Source organism: Pteropus alecto, unplaced genomic scaffold, assembly GCF_000325575.1.
Source record: "Pteropus alecto unplaced genomic scaffold, ASM32557v1 scaffold50, whole genome shotgun sequence".
Classification (NCBI taxonomy): Eukaryota; Metazoa; Chordata; class Mammalia; order Chiroptera; family Pteropodidae; genus Pteropus; species Pteropus alecto.
In genome coordinates, this window is record NW_006431918.1 from 3,156,084 (window position 1) to 3,167,275 (window position 11,192).

Sequence of the window (11,192 nt, forward strand, 5' to 3'; positions counted from 1 at the left end):
CAGTGTTTCTAAGCAATCCTTTCATCTGTCTCTAGTCGGATCCTGTTTTAATGTTTTCATCACTGCTAATCCAGAATCTCAAAACTCCTTATTGCATGCCAAACTCAAGTTCCCTTAAGAGATTTTATCAGGTAGAGTATATCCTGCAAAAGAGACATAATTAGAAAGAAAAAGAGGATTTACTGGAGCTCGTGTAACTGAAAGAATACCTGATAGGAAACACCCCTGAAAGAGCAAGAACCCAGACAGCTCAAAACATCATTGCCATCAAATGACTCAGCTCTAACCACCTCCTGTCGCTCTGAATCTGCACAAGGTTTAACTTTGGAAGAGTAAGAACTGGTTGTAGTTTTGGTCACACAGAGAGCAGGGAACAAAATCTAATGATTGGAGAAACCCACAGAATTCACATGAATGTAGAGTGGACAGGAATAGTTCCCCTAAAAGAAGTTGTTGCTGCTAAAAAAGTAAAAACTAACAAGTAGTCTTCATAGAGAAAGCAGCCGTGTTAAGCATGAACTTCATCAACATCCTACATACTCATCCAGTCAGAGACCCGTTTGCACCTCTCCCCAGCCATTAATCCTTCTCCTTTTTATAAAATACGTGTTCCCCTCTCACGTCCAAGCTGAATTATCTCCTAAACTGTCTAGAGCTTATGCGTGCGGATCTCTTCATTTGCTGTAGTTCTCCAGTATCTTCCAAAATCCCTCTCCCGGAATGTTTTACCTCACTACATAAACATGACAAAATCTCTTCCATCTTAAAAATAATTCCGTCTGCCCGAGTACCCCGTTGGCAGACTCTTCCTCTCCTTTAGAGCCAAGCTCCTGGTAAGAGAAGCCAGCGCACTCTTGACTTCCCCATCTCCCACGACATTGTGCTTCGGCTTACATGCTGCAGCTGCGCTCTCCGAGTCAGAATGACCTCCTAACTGCTGTACCCGGTACATACATTTTGGCCCCTGCTTCACAAGCAAGAATAGCATAGTGGTTTAAGAACATCAATTTTGCAGTCGCTCTCAGGGTTCACAATCTTGGTTCTGCCACTTACCTTAGGTAAGTTATTTCATTTCTCTGTTTTCTCATCCACAAAGCATGATTAATTAAAATACCTATATCACAGATTTGACTTGAAGAACTAATATATAAAAAACACTTAGAGCACTGCCTGACCTATGATAAATGCCATATAACTGCTATCGTCATTATTTTCTTGGGTCTCTTTTTATGGCATTTAATATTGTTAATAATAGCCTTCTTGAAATTCTCAATCTTTTTGGCTTCTATAATATAATTCTCTTGAAGTTTTTATCCTTCTCTGTCTTTTAAAGTTTTTCCATCATCTGACCCTCAAGTACTGATATGCTTCCACAGTTCTTCTGGGTTCTCTTTTCTTATTTGACACACTGTCCTTGGGAAATTTCATTCACTCCCATAGCTCCAAGTGCCCACTATACTCTTATAATGACCACTTCTCCATTTCTCTCATCTCTCTCATCTCTCTCATCTCTCTCATCTCTCTCATCTCTCTCATCTCTCTCTCTCTCTCTCTTTCTCTCTATCTCTCTCTCTCTCTCTCTCTCTCTTTCTCTCTCTTTCTTTCTCTCTCTCTCTCTCTCTCTCTCTCCATCCATCTGTCATTTCATGCAACAAATATTCATTCCATGCCTGGCATCAGGCCAAGCACTCTGGCCCAGGTTCCTGCCAGACTCCAGATCCACATAACCAGTTTGACTTCTCCCCCTCTGTCTCAAAGGCACCTCAAACTCAAGATGTTCAGAAGTAAACATACTACTCCCTAATCCTCCAAACATGTCCCTCATCCTATACTCTCTAACCAGGAGGTAAGCATTATCATTCACCAGGGTACCTAATCCAGGATCCTAAGAGTCAAACCTGAGCTCTCCATCATTATTCTCCCTGATTCTATCCTTTGCTAAATTCTTCCTCTTAAATATTGCAATCTGTTGTTTGGTGGCTGTGTCAGCTCTGGAATCAAATCGCAGCTATACTTTTTGCTAACTGCATAACATTAAACGTGAGTTATTTAACCTTTATAGACCAAATTTTGTATAATTTTTCTCCTTTGTAAAATGAAGATGGAACCTACTTCAGTGATGTGGCGACTATTAAATGAAACAATCCATGTACAGTGCACAGCACTGTGCCTACTATACAGAAAGTAGTCAATAAATAAAAATTATTTCACTAACATCAGCCCTATTGATGTTGTATTCGTTCAAGTCTCTGTCCTTTCTTGGCTAACATCCTAACTGGTCAGCAACAGCATTCTAACTGGTCTCTTCGTGTCTTATCTCGTACCCCAAAATCTGACCTAAAACACATTAGCATAAAATAGAACTATGCAGTGAACTATGAAGTGAGCAGTTCATAGTCTCTTAGTTGATCACATGTGGAGGAGAAAGGTACCCCCAAGTTGGATCTACCTGAAAATTAGTATTAGGTCAATGGTAAAGATAGACCTGTAATCAACTTTCAGACACAAATCACATTTGCAAAATATTGGCAAACTTCCTCCACAGCAAATACTATTCATATCCATTAAGCTTAGCCTAACTGAAGCAAGTGGTTAAGGTCATTTTATTACAAAACTCTAGTTCCCGGTTCTTAGTTGATTGGCCAAAATATAATGGACATTAATGTCAACAACTCTCTTCAAAACCAAAAAAAGTCCACTAAAAAGAGGTAGTAGTGCAGAATTTTAATAAGCATTTTTTAAAGTCTGAATTGTCAACAAACTAAAGAACTGTGGGGCCTGAATGGGATACAGCATGAAAAGAGAATTTAGTTGAAATTTATTGTTTTAACCTATGAATTCAGCCATAAAAGGTCTGGGCAATATTAAATTGTATTGGTAAAATAGTAACCATTTGATGTATTAGGAAAAACTTGTTAAAGAACAAAATTACACCACTGAATCCTGTGTCCCAGTTCTAAAGCGGGAGAAACTTTACAGCGGGAGTTGAGAGAATTCCTCTTAGCCTGATAGGCTGGAACAGGCTAATGTCATTTGTATCCAAAAATGCTGATCTTTTAGATGCTAGCCTACCTCTTATTGTCTACTGCCAATAACATTTTGTCTTGTCTTGATTAAAATATGATCAACCTGCCCATCTGTACCACTCAAACTAGAAAAATACTCCCCAAGAGAGGTAGTGCTTAGTTAGGTCAGCAAAGCCAAAGAATTAACCTGAAAATGTACAAGTAATTAGTAAAAATGTAATCAACCTTTATACCGCATCCTAAAAATAAATAAATAATTGCATGAAACAGCATTTTCTCTATTATTTATTTAACCACATTTTTAGTCAAACACACACACACACACACACACACAATTAATATTGTTCACTCTTTAAACCAAAAAAGGCCATTTTACTCTCTTGACTATCAACTCAAAAAAGCCAGAGGAAAGAAATATTCAGAACATCATATTTTTCATGTTCAATCAGCTTTGCTTTGAAAAGATTCTTCAGCATACCAACCCTTATGGAATAACTAATGTCTTCATTACTGCTTTCTTTGGAAGTAATTTCCTCTGTCATATAATCCCATCTTGAGCTATGTTATTAAAAAGTTATAAAAGATAGAGATATGAAGATCAAGATTAGTTCCTTCACAGATGAAACCACCAAATTAATGAGGCAGCATTATTCATACTGAGACAAAAGGAAATGTACAACTTTCACTGCTATTATACTAAAAATAAAAAAATGTTAAAAGGCACAGTTCCAAATCATTGCACAACAAATCCTGGTCACAAATTCATGTCATTGTGTATTCATGAATTTGGAGACTTGGGAAAGGAACTCGTTCAGAGATTTTTTTTTTTTAATGGCTAAAGACTAGAGACAATTCTAAAAAGAAAAGTATTTTTCAAATTCCATCTCCATCCAAAATACAAAAATATTATTGCAAAATAATATTTTTTTAGTAAACAATGTATTAAATTATTTCTAAAATAGTTGGAGCATAAATTTATAACTCCCTTAGCTCTGTCTAATTAAACAGTACACAGATCTAAAGATGTGTATATATTTATTTTTTGTGGCAATCAGGCTTTTAGTACATACAGAAAAAAACTTATATTTAACTCAAAATAAATTTTAACAATAAACACGACTAATAATATATTTAACTTTTAACCTAACAAAGGCAGTTCCCTTAGGTGACAACAGAAAAAAATAGCGAGCATCGTGTGATAAAAGAAATATGCATGAATCCATTCCTGTTGCCTCTATAGAATTTGATAAGATTAACAATTCCCTACAAGGCCAATTAAAACTGCCAACGAACCTTTGTGAAAGATTGCATGAATCATTTTGAACCTTTCAATTCTGGTCTATACTCTTCAGAAAATCTTCAGCAATAATCAACATTTTCATCTTACTGAGAAAAAAAACTTTGCAAGAAGCAGTAGTTTATCTTTCATTTGATATATCGAGTGTTTTTCAAGTGTATACCCAATCTCTGGAGATAAATTAAATGACATGTTCTCAAGAACAGCCTCTCAGTCTTATTTTCAAACCAAAGACGACTGTGCTGCTAATATATTGCTGTTTTGACAGATGACTATGAAAACATATTACTCCATTTAGTTAAACATGCTATAGTCACCACAGGGATCTAACTTCTCTGTATCTTTCCCCAACATTCATTTCTTAACATAAACTTCGCTTTCCTTCACGTTCCGTGCAATACGTGTTTGAGAATAAACATCCAGTTTTCAATACCATCATTAACGCCCCTACCTTACAATATCCTACGAGGGCAGAGTAGTGTTGTAGAAATTAGATGAACTTTGAAATAAGGCACATCTCAGTTAGAATCCCAAGGTCACTAACTAGGTATATGACCTTGGGAAAATCACCTGTTTCATTATCTATAAAATAGGAACAATTATACTTGATTTGCAAATTTGTTGTAAAAATTAGATGTAGTACATATAGACACACTCCCCTCCCTTAACAAATGATAAAAACAAAGACCTACCAAAACAGTAAGTTCTTTCTTTCTTTTTGATCTCTATCTTTCCTTACAGCAAGGTAATGGTTTGTATTACTATTTTAATAATGCTATCGAGCCTCCATGGACTATTTTAATCTCACTCCCTGCTCTCCATAGTTATCATTGATCTGTTTCTCACTTCTGGTGCTTTCACTCCCACCCAGGTGGTCCTATGAGAACTGGAATCAGCTCCAGAATTTCTACTTAGAAGGTACTTAGAGCAACAATCTGCTAAGAAGAAGACAGAAAAATTGTCTTAAAACTGAATTAGCACAACAAGGACACCGTTTTGGTTCCAGTGTAAACAGAGAAACTTTTGTGCTAAAGTTATTTTTTTATTTATGCTGTATATTTTGGGGTTGCTATTCAGGAGGCTGATGGAGGTATACAGAACCTTAACAATCCCCCTTTTCCCATCATGTCCAGCCATTGTTTAGCCCATCATCAAACATTATCCTCCATGATCCTTTTCAAAATTTCATTTTTCAATCACATTAGTATCCATACCCAAAACAAAAAAAAAATGATCTATTTCTTCTTCCTTATCTACCTTAGCAGGTATTGACATTTATAAACTCTTCATTCCCCATCATCTGATTTTAACCAAAATTTCGGTTTTCTTGACTCAAGAGAGCTGCAATATACTGGTTAATGATGGAGCCAGACTGCTTGTGTTCCAACACAGGACAAGTTCCTCATCCCCTCTGTACCCTTCAGCTGCCTCATCTATAAAATGGAGATAACAGTAGTAGTCTACCTTACTGGATCGTTGCAAGGAGTAAATGAGTTAATAGCCATAAAAGTTTGGCATAAAGTTAATGATATATCAAGTTTAACTAATTATCACTAAGTTAAAATGGCACCATCATATATATATATACAACAGTCATATAACACTTATCTAAAAGCAATTGCCTCATAATCAGCTCCTCTAGATATATGGTAATTGGACCCACTGAGTGGTGCCCAAAATCCACTTTTATTCCGTTTATATCTGTAGCAGAGTGTTATTTTTCATACATTGTACATATATTTATTGAGTAAGTACTATGTTCCAGACACTGTGCTGGAAGCTGAGAACATAATAGTGAATAAAAACAGATATTGCCTCTCCCCTAGTGATAGTTACAAACAGTTGGGGAGAGCACATCAATCCAATAACCGTAAAACAAATGGAAAACATTAACTATGAAAAATGCTACAAGGGGAGATATATGATGCCCTAAGAAGGCCAATTTGCCAAAAATCAATTTACACAAAGCCAATTTGCCAAAAGTCAATTTTCCACATGACTGATTCTCTGAATTCCCCAACAGACAATTCATTGAAAGCCAGTTTGCCAGCAGCCAATTTCTAGAAAACCCATTTGACGAAAGTAGTCTGCCAAATTATCATTTCATCAAATGACCAATTCACTATGTTCTTGAGGAATTTTTGGAGTCTTCATTTCACAGAAGTTTTGATACAATCCTTTCATGACAGCTCTTTAACCCCAAATTTGACTGTCTCTCTAGACTGTATGTCAATTTCGCATTTTCACGTTTCAGATGCCAAGCCCTTCCCCGATGCCCAATGGTGCAGTACTGCAATGTAAGTAAAGGGTGGGCTTCTTACGTGGTGTTTACTGTCTACAGTCTTAAGTCTCTGTCTGTCTCTGCTTCTTCCAGAAAGATAGCTGAAAAGAACTATCCTAGACCAGAGTGATGAACTAGTCTTCTACAAATTGGTTTTTGCCAAATTTATTTTTAGCAAATTGGTCATTCATAGAATTGAGTCTAAGTTAACTGTTTCTGAGCAAAATTACCTAGAATTCATGCTTTTGACTGAGGAATTTGGTCTTCTCAGACCAGTGAGAGTAGCCTTCATTGAGGAAAAAAATAACTAAACTGAGGTCAGAAGGATAAATTTTAAAAAACAACCAAGAAAAACGGGGAGGAAACAAAGAGAACAGCATATGCAAAAACTATTCAGAAAGAGGAAATGCCAAAATGACAAGAGTATGCAAAACAGCCAGTGTGGCTGGAGTACAGAGAACATGGGGGAACATAGTGTGAACTGAGGCTGGAAATAAAATTGGAACTTAGACCATGTTGTGTCTCACCATCCTGAAAACTTCTGTTCTTATTTTAAGAATGAAGATACTTAGTATATTTTACGTAGAGGAATGGCATGATCAGATTTGCATTTTGAAAGATCACTTTGCAAGTGGTGTGGAGACCAGATTTTAAGAATGTGCTGATATAGGCTGTTTCATCACCTGGAAATGTATTATTGCATTAGATCAGGAGAGTGAAGGTAGTACTTAGATTAGGGATGGGGGGAAAAAGTGGAGTGAAGCAAATTACTTATAGAGTTATTTAGGAGGTAGGAACAACAAAATTTGATATGGGTTATTGAATATGGGGCTGAAGAAGAAGAAAGTGTCTTAGACAACTCCAAGGCTTCTAGTTTGTATAATTAAATAGTGGTGCCATTCTCATCGGGGGGAAACTAGAAAATCAGGTTTGTATAACATTCTCTTTCAATGTATTGCTATGTATTTGTGTATTTTATATATTTATTGGAATATCTTTCAAATTTTAAGTTATTAAGAAATTAAACCTGAATTCGTTGGAAGATATTTATGCAATTTAGTGCCTCATATAGGAAGATAGTCAATAAACCATAATATTTCTGATACAGGCTCCATCATTTTCTAGCTGGTTGACTTTATACAACTAACTTAACCTCTCTGTGCCCCATTCTCTTCTATCTTAAGATAGAAATAATACTATGCCTGCCTGGAAAAAAACCAGCTAGTAGTATTCCTGCAATCTATTCTCTCCCTTTAGTAAAGGGAGGCCCCCAGGAAAGAAAGAAGATGACCTAGTTAAACCTCCTTATAAAAATGGTAATGATGAACCTCCTGGGAAACTTGGAGCAAAGTTAATTATGCCAAAGCATCCTTTCACCAAATGATGCTAGTGAGAGAGTCCTACTTATAGACTGAATTGTGTCCCCTAAAATTCACATGTTGAAGACCTAACCCCCAATGTCTGGAGATAGGGCCTATAATGAGGTAATTAAGGTTAGGTGAGGTTATAACGGTGGGACCTAAATCTCATGGGACTGTTGTCCTTATAAGAAGAGGAAGAGACACAAGAGAGATCTCTCTTTTTTTCTGCATATGCACAAAGGAAAGGCCATGTGGGGACACAGGGAAAAGGACTACCATCTACAAGCGAGGAGGAGTGACCTCATCAGAAACCAACCCTGACTGCACCTTGATCTTGGAATTCTAGCCCCAAGAACTAAGAAAATTAATTCCTGTTGTTTAAGCCACCCAGTTCATGGTGTCTTGTTATGGCAGTTCTATTAGACTAATACAGTCTCTATCTATGAAAAAACTTTAGCATGATGAATTTTTATTTCTTAGAGTAGATAAATCTGGAACCTAAAGATTTATGGGCCATGGTACTGGAAAATGTTGTATAAACTAGTAACTATCTGAGTATAAAATAGAAGTGTGTCATTACTTTAAAAGCTCTCTTTTATATAAGTAATATAGCAACTGACATTACTTATTTAGAGGCTTCATGTGTTAATCAGTGCCAGAATAAATCTTGATGCAGCAAGAAAGGACATGGGTGTCTCAGACCTCCCCCTGCTAACCCTGCGCCTCATTATTAGTTATAATGAATATTAGTAAAGCCTGATGCAGGGTAGACCTGTGATTGTTATGGGACTGGTTTGATACTGTGGTCTTTTGTGTTAAGATTACTACCTCAGAGGATTGTGGTAATGATTAAATAAATCACTGCTTGTGCAAATGCAGTGCCAAATTCATAACAAACACTCATTGAGTATCGCTGTTATTAATATGTTATAATATATTATTATAATCCCAAGAAATATAAGAGCTCTCATTTATAGAATGAATAGTAGGTGCCAGGCACTTAAACTAAGTGCTTTCCAGGGATTATCTCATTTAATCATCCAAAAAGCCCTATGTTCTACATTTATTACCATCATATAAGAATCCTGAAGCCTAGAGATTAATTTTTCCAAGGTCATATAGCTAGTTAATTGTGGCACTGGGTTTTAAACCCAGGCAGGCTAACTCTCCAGTCGGGCTCTTGTTCCTTATTCCAAATAACACTGCCTTCCTACACTAATCTGCCTCTGAAAACCCATTGGAATGTCCATTCAGGTGCTATTTAAGTGTGATAAAAGTATAATTTATTAACTAGCATGAAAATGGCCTTAAAATGTTAATGCAATTTCTAAATATATGTGACTTCCACCCAGGGAGTTACTTATGTCAGGAAAAGTAAAACTAGAGAAAACTATCATTTGTACTCCATTTCTCAGAATGTAATGACCCTTTGATATTCCACTGAGCATAACGCCCAAAAGAGGAACATGGGCTGGTCAATTCTGAAACAATAAGATAACACTGGAGTTTTAGGAAAATTAGCATGAGGTTTGTTTTATTTCTCTTGTGCTCACAGATAATGCAAGCTTTTTCATGTCCTCACTGCTTTCTTATAAACAATAGGAATAAGCAAAGAAAAGGAAGAGATATGTCAGCTCTATCAATTTTGATAACAGCAATAATTAGATCAACATATATGACTAAAATATTATGTTGGAGGATAAGAATATTGATTTGATTTGCAATTATATTTAGAAATTGCATAAGCATTCCACAGTCTCATTACATAAATAATAATTATAAACTATAGGCACTTAATTTAGTCTTATCCCATTTTATTCATTAAAGACATTCATTTTTATAAAATCTGTACAAGTTAGATATTAAAGCCTGTACATTTCCATGGATTTTTTATAATCCACACAATACTGAGAATAAATGATTAAATAACAGTGTCTCTGGCACTGACGCATATAAGCAGAAGGAGATTATCTAATAATGTTAGCCAGGAAGCATAATGGGGGCCATGTTTCTGCCCATTGTGGTTGTGTTTTCAGTCTGGATATCAAACAGGAAGCAATTTTTCCTGCCTAAGGGAGAAGTTCATAGCCTTTGCCATTGCAGAAAACAGGGCATGGCAAAGAAAACAAGGTGCACAGCAACCACATGAGACAAAAGACCATATTTGAAGTAAGCTCTAAGAAATACAGACACATAGGTAAAGAAATATCTGCAAATCATAATAAGGACTTTGATACAAAAATGCCACCATGGCAGATTTGAATGGAACCATCCAAAGGAAGATTAGGAGGACCTGGAGGAAAATAAATCAAGACTGGACCAGAACAGAGAAGACTACTTATTAAGGAGGAAATGAAAATTCACAGCAGTATCGCATTTGTAAGGAATTGATAATTAATTTTATATACATATAGACAAGTCAACTGCACATGAAAATGCCTATTTGTTTTTTAGAAAGCCTTTGCGAAGAACTTATTTCTCTAAGTATTGTTAGATACCAGAACTGAAAGGACCCAGATGGGAGAGGCAATCTGCCATGGGCAGTTAGCAATTTGCACATTCCTACAGAGTGCGCCAAGCATACAAATGTCTGACCATGGTTTGCCCAGGCCATTACAAAGGTTGTGTTTACAGGAAGCAATCTTGAGAGACAGAGTAATGCACTCCTCCCACACAAAGAGCAAGCTAACTGCTTGCTATAAAAACAGTGGATTCCCAGGTGCAGTGTTCCTGTCTTATAACTGACTGCATGTTCAGGCTCACAACTAGGCCCTCTGTGTCCCCCATGTGCATGAGGGGCAAGGGAACCGATACAAACGAATGGATGCTCATACATAGATGAAACAGTAATAGGCTAGCTTATTAGCTTGCCAGCATGGCAAAATCAAATCCGAGAATCAACAGACCCTGCTCGATGCTATAATAAAGATTCCAGGGCCCGGAATAGGTGAATGAGGTAAATAACATCTTTCATAATGTGTTTGATTTTTTTTAATGGGTTTTTTTAGAGCAATTTTAGGTTACACAAAAATTCCCTAGAAAGTTTAAGGGTTTTTCATACTTCCCCATCCCCAACTGTCCCTGTTATTAACAACTTGTATTTATGTGGTACATTTGTTAAAACTGATGAACCAATATTGATACGTTATAAAGTCCATAGTTTACGTTAGGGCTTACTCTTTGCAGTTGTATATTCTATGGGTTTAACAAATACATCATGTCACATG

At 36.4% G+C, this 11,192-nt stretch overlaps 1 long non-coding RNA gene across 3 annotated transcripts in view; it reads right to left on the minus strand.

The window, feature by feature from the left end:
• LOC112475085 overlaps positions 1-11,192 on the minus strand; it is a 100,019-nt gene that overhangs the window by 76,869 nt on the left and 11,958 nt on the right. The window lies entirely within an intron of this gene.